This window comes from Pinus tabuliformis, chromosome Q, assembly GCF_031772625.1.
Source record: "Pinus tabuliformis cultivar Carrire ecotype Pingquan chromosome Q, CPIR1, whole genome shotgun sequence".
Lineage (NCBI taxonomy): Eukaryota > Viridiplantae > Streptophyta > Pinopsida > Pinales > Pinaceae > Pinus > Pinus tabuliformis.
The window spans coordinates 228670578-228676296 of record NC_142296.1 but is presented as its reverse complement, the minus strand read 5'-3'; positions in this window follow the sequence as shown (position 1 = coordinate 228676296).

Below are 5719 nucleotides of genomic sequence, written 5' to 3'. Positions count from 1 at the left end.
GAGCCATGTGAAGAGGATAAAAATGTGAATATAGTGCTCCGAAGTGGAATCACAGCAGGAGATGACAAGGGGAAATAATCCAAAGATAGTACATGGGTTCACAAAGCTCCAACGAAGGAGGCTGAATTCGATTTGGAGCACACACATGAAATATTCATGGAAGCGAAGAAGAACTTCACTGAGGCCTCCACCTCAGGGAGCAAGGATAAGCCTGATCAGGAGATGAACCCTTCTATTCTTACAACCTTCTTGGAGAGCTGCATGAAGTTACTGCGCGATAGCAAGGCTGTGAAGGGGTTACAGGAGCTTATAAACAGATGCGCTGTAAACACTCCGGGTAAGCCGCATGTGGTACGGAAGATAGGTAAGAATAAAACAAGGATAGGACGAGAGATGCGGCTGACCGCACAAATAGGAGAGTATGAAATGGATCAGGTTATATTGGACCTGGGGTCAGACGCGAACGTCCTACCGAAGCAAACTTGGGAACGGATGGGGATGCCCGCGTTGCAGTGGTCTCCGATTCATCTAAGTATGGCAAATCAGCAGAAGATCATCCCCATGGGCTGACTGCAAAGGGTGACAATAGATATTGATGGCACAAGCACGTTGGCTGACTTTGAGGTAATAGAAATTGTGGATGATAGCAACCCCTATCCTGCACATCTTGGAATTAATTGGGCTACTGATATGAATGGGGTAATCAACCTAAAGAAGTGAAAGATGATATTTGATAAGAAATTGCTCAGCGTAATAGTACCCCTAGATCCCGCCGAGGGATTCCGCTATACTGAACCAGTTTGCGATTATGAGAGCGATGAGGATCTAGACTGTATCTATAAGATAACAACGTGAGACTAAGATTGGGTGAATCCAACAGTAGATGGACGAATTACATGGGATTGTGAGAGTTCATGCACCTCAGACTCTGATGAAGAATTAGAGTGCTAGAAGAATCAATTACATGAAGTAACTACACTGAGCTGTAACATGATGACCCGGTTACTGCACTATGTGTCATCGGAGGTAAGAAATCTGCCTACGTATGATGGCCTGGATGATGTAGATATATTTTTGGATGCATTTGAAAGGGAGGTACCATAGAAGCAACACTTCTAGGCATTGGACTGGGCAATGCACGCTACTCTCGCAAGGTGGTGGGGTATGCTTAAGGGTAGCTTTGATGATTGGTGCGAGTGTAGAAGGATGATGAGAACACGCTTTGGGAAGCCAAGGGTACGAATGATAGACAAGTATGATGGGCATTTGGACAAGTGTGCATGCACACTTGTTCTATCACACCTTGGATTTCGTCTTGATAAACTGTACGTAGAAACAAAGCTTCTCCATGGTATAGGTGAATGGGATATTTTGCGTGAGGGATTCATAATGACATTCAACTTTGAAGACACGTTTGACTGTATTGACAAGGCTCTACAAGAGGTGAAAGCAACAATCTTTAGGATACCACAGGATCCTTTAGACCTGATTCATCCTAATTGGGCTACTCAGCTGAGTCACATGCCAGAATGCTATAACGTAACTGCTGAAGAAGAAGATGAGGATCAACGAAAGATTAACATCCCTGAAATAGAAGGCCACTGCGAGGTTGAAGGACCGCATATTGAGAATCCTGATATAACTGTGCCGCTGAAAACGAAACAGGTAAACATTGGTACGGAGGCAGAGCCCCAATTCATGAAGATTGGAGATTGCTAGGATGACTCGATGGTGGATAAGGTCGCTGAATTGCTCCGTGAATACCATGATTTATTCCCTACCAAGTTTATGAATCTAAAAGGGATAATGGGGGACCTAAGTGTTATGAAGATCACGTTGAAGCCCAATGCGAAGCCGGTTAAGCAAAGACCTTACCGTCTCAATCTGAAGTATAAGGAGAAAGTCCACTTAGAGCTAGACAAGATTCTCACATTAGGCATCATTGAGCCTATGGAAGAATCTAATTGGGTAAGCCCAATGGTGGTGTTATCACTCAGGGTGTTCCCAAAAGTCGTAAGAAAGGGAATACGGCCGAGGTAACCACATACCAATCTTTTAGATGCAGATTCTAGCCCATCAACATCCAGAGAGGGCTCTCTCTTTATGATTTAGCTTTGTTTTGAAGTGTGTTAGGCTAGTTATGAAGTACAAGGGTTTTGGTTTTGAGTTTGGTTGGAAGGATTCAATAGAATAGTGAGGTAGACCTGAAAAGTTTCAGTCCATTGGGCATGATGGAGTCAAAGAAGGACAACTTCCTGGATTCAATTTTTAAATAGAGGATGGTATCACAGAGCAAGGTAATCAAACATGGAACAATTCATAGGTTGGAATCAGATGGAATGGAGTCAATGGGTGAAGGGAAATTAAGAATCCTTCATCATGTTGACAAAGGGAAAATGGTTGAATACTGCTAAGGAGCAATTAAGAATTCCGTAGCAAATAGTCAAGATGAAAGAATCAGGGAAACATGAGCAATCAAGAATTCAATGTTTATACTAATTCTGAAGAAAACATAGACAATAATAAAGATTGAAGACAGAGTGCAGTTAAGAAAATTCTGAATTATTCCTTTTCTCTACTATTGAGATTGTGAAACACAGGTGAAATAATAAACATAGAAACTATAAAACACAAGTTAGAAGGGACTTATTGATCCATAAGATGATTCAAGAATTCTGTAACAGGTCTTCAACATCAATTCCTCATCCAGTAGGCTAGACAAAAATGGTTCCAAAAACTTTTTATTCCCAAAAAATTCAGTATTACAGTCAAAACTATGAACATCCACCAACCCCAAATACTTTGTTTGGGGGGTATTTATACGAAAATGTCAAAATATCTTACAAAATATCTGGTAGAAATAATATCTAGTGGTGATTAATGCTTCTATTACAAAAGATAGAGACAAACAGTCTCAGAAACAGGGAAGCAATAAATTGACGCTGTGCTGGCCGCTTCGTCTTTATTGAATGTACCGGAGGTAGGTGCTATGAGTCGGTTAGCGGCAGTCTTCCACTGATACTCTGTGTTGGCTACTCTGTCAGATGTTTTCAGTCCTGTTTCAATATGCTTTGACCCGCTGGAGCTTCATTTATCTCTGTTTATCTTATTACGGAAAAATAGCCTGAAATCTCCACTTTATCCGAGAGAAATTTACAAAATCCCCAACATATCTTCCCACCATTGCTGATCTGGAAATTTATGCCTCTGAAGTTTCCTCAGTGTTTCATCAGCTTCTGTATATCTAACAAAATTAGGCTGGAGCTAAAACATATGTTTTACTTCATGTTCAATATAAAATAAGTTCTCCAAATTATCATAGAGACTTTGGCCTGAGGGAAGTGCTTTTTCTCCTGAAGCACTTGTTGATGAATTAACCTAATCAACAACATATGTATTTAACTTATGTACATAATCTATGTGTCTCATTAGCCTGTCATTATTTCCTAAAAGACTTGGCAGTCCTTTATCCTGCAAAATTGTAAATCTTTGCATGAAAGAATTGATTTCTACTTGCATATCCTGGCATATTTTTTCTAAATTCTGCATTAGAGTCTTCTTGGTTAGAACTCTTTTGATATCCAAAATGGTGCCTGTCCTGTCTGGGATGCCAAGATGTTCCAGCTATTCTCTGTTTCTATAATTCAAAAAATGAATGAGCCTGTTGGCTTGATCATGCATTTGTCCTAATAAAGCTCTTTCTTTTTGGATTTCACCATGTGTTGCATTCACCAAGTCAGTCTACTCATAAATTGCCTGGATAGATGGCCGAACATCACTTAGGGATTGAGTGATGTTGGTCCAAAGGATTCCTTTAATTTCTGCTAGAGGCTTGTCCATAGTGAGATCGTTTTCTAATGTTTTGACTTTGTTCTGCAATGCTTTAACCTCTCTTGTTTTCTCTGCCACATTAATTTTGGATTTATCATAACTCTGTTCTACTTTTTCCAATTTCTCCTTTACTTTCTTCAGCTCTGACACTTGGAGTTTCAATTCCTCCATGACTTTTATCAATTCTTCTATGGTCATACCTGTACTGCTACCTGGTGTTGCTCCTACTGATGTTGTACCTATGATTACTACTGCTGTAGCTGCTGGGATTTCTGGTGCTTTAGATTGGGCAGGAGGAATTTGTACTTGCTCCTATTCTTTGGATCCCCTTGGCTGATCGGTCATGATTGGTTGTTATGTAGTTTCCACTTCCTTGCCCTTTGAGGTGCCTGTGATTGATGTGCTAGTTCTTTGTGCAGGCTGCTGAGAAGTTCCAGCAGAGGATGTTCCAACTGCTAATTGTTGAGGTAGCTTGAAAGATACCTATCCAAAAGAGTCCAGGTCAAGAGTTTTTTCAAGATCTTTCATAGATTTTTCCATTTTTTCCTGTTCAGTAATTTCTTCAACTAAGGTCCCTTCTACCCATTCTTCTTGATTTGCATACTGCTCAATTTCTGGGATATAATGATGTATGTACACTGATAGCTTGTACTTTACCCTTCTGTTACTTATGAAACTACATGGGTCATATGGCACCCACCCAAAGCTCTTCTTCAATCTGAGGTGGTCTTCTAAGATCTGTTCTGCATCTTTCCAGGCTTCCCTAGAATGGATAACATAAGGGCCTAACTGGTTTTTGATTCTTAGTTGAGCCTTCTTCTTTGCATTACAAAAGTGAGTTAGGTCTGCATTGATAATCTGCCTGAAGTATTCTAATGCAAATAACCTCATGGGCACATATTTGGGCAACTTAAAAGGGCAGAGTTCACACCCATATATTCTGATTTCAGTGTGATTCTGGTAGAGGTACCAGTCACCTATCCTGTATTGTTTAGAAAGTTGTAGAATCTTTTTCATATCACCAGAGATCCTAGGAGGAGGAGCTCCTATCAACAGAGTTGAGGCTGGGTGTACAAACAGGTCAATGAATTCACTATAAGTATAAGGGCACTCATAGGTATTGTGGAAAACTGAGCTCCAAAAGATGACAGACCTTCTATTTCCCTTTGAGTCTAATTTTCTGATGGGAAATGGAAAGCTGTCTGGCTAATAATACAACAACAGATGGTATATAAAATATGTGTATTTAAACACTCCTTCCCTTTCCAAATTCATGAATTGAGCATGGATTTTGTTTGCAATGAAGGTGGCATAGTCATACTTGACAGTAGGAGGTTGTCCTAGAGTAAACATTGATAACAGAACCAGGGTGATATCATCCACATATTCACTTGTTCTAAATCCCAAGATTGAGGATATCATGTCAACAATAAGCCTACCAGTTTCAGTGAAAAAGGCTTTCAGATAAGGAGGGCCTTTAGGTTGATGCTTTGGTGACATGAACATCTAGGCAATCCGAGTTATTTCTGAGCTGGGCAATTGAGAGGCCTTTTCTAGAAAAAATCCCATAGAAAGAGGAGCAAGGGGCTCAGTGGAATGGAAGTGTAACATCTCATTGATGGATTCAGCAGTGATGGAAAACAGGACAGTTTGGGAAGGTGACATAACTGCCCTATGGACAGGGTCATAATTGGCATAGCATTGGTGAATGATATCAGGGAAAATATGAACTGAGGGAAGAAAGTACATGGGCATATTTGATTCCCACAGTCCAAAAATGTCAGAGTTGTTTTGATAACTATCCCTAATTTGGTAGAAGGCCTGAAGATGATTATAATCAGTGGTTAAGTCCTTTATTTGAAAATCTTTGTCTGCAAGAGGCAGATAA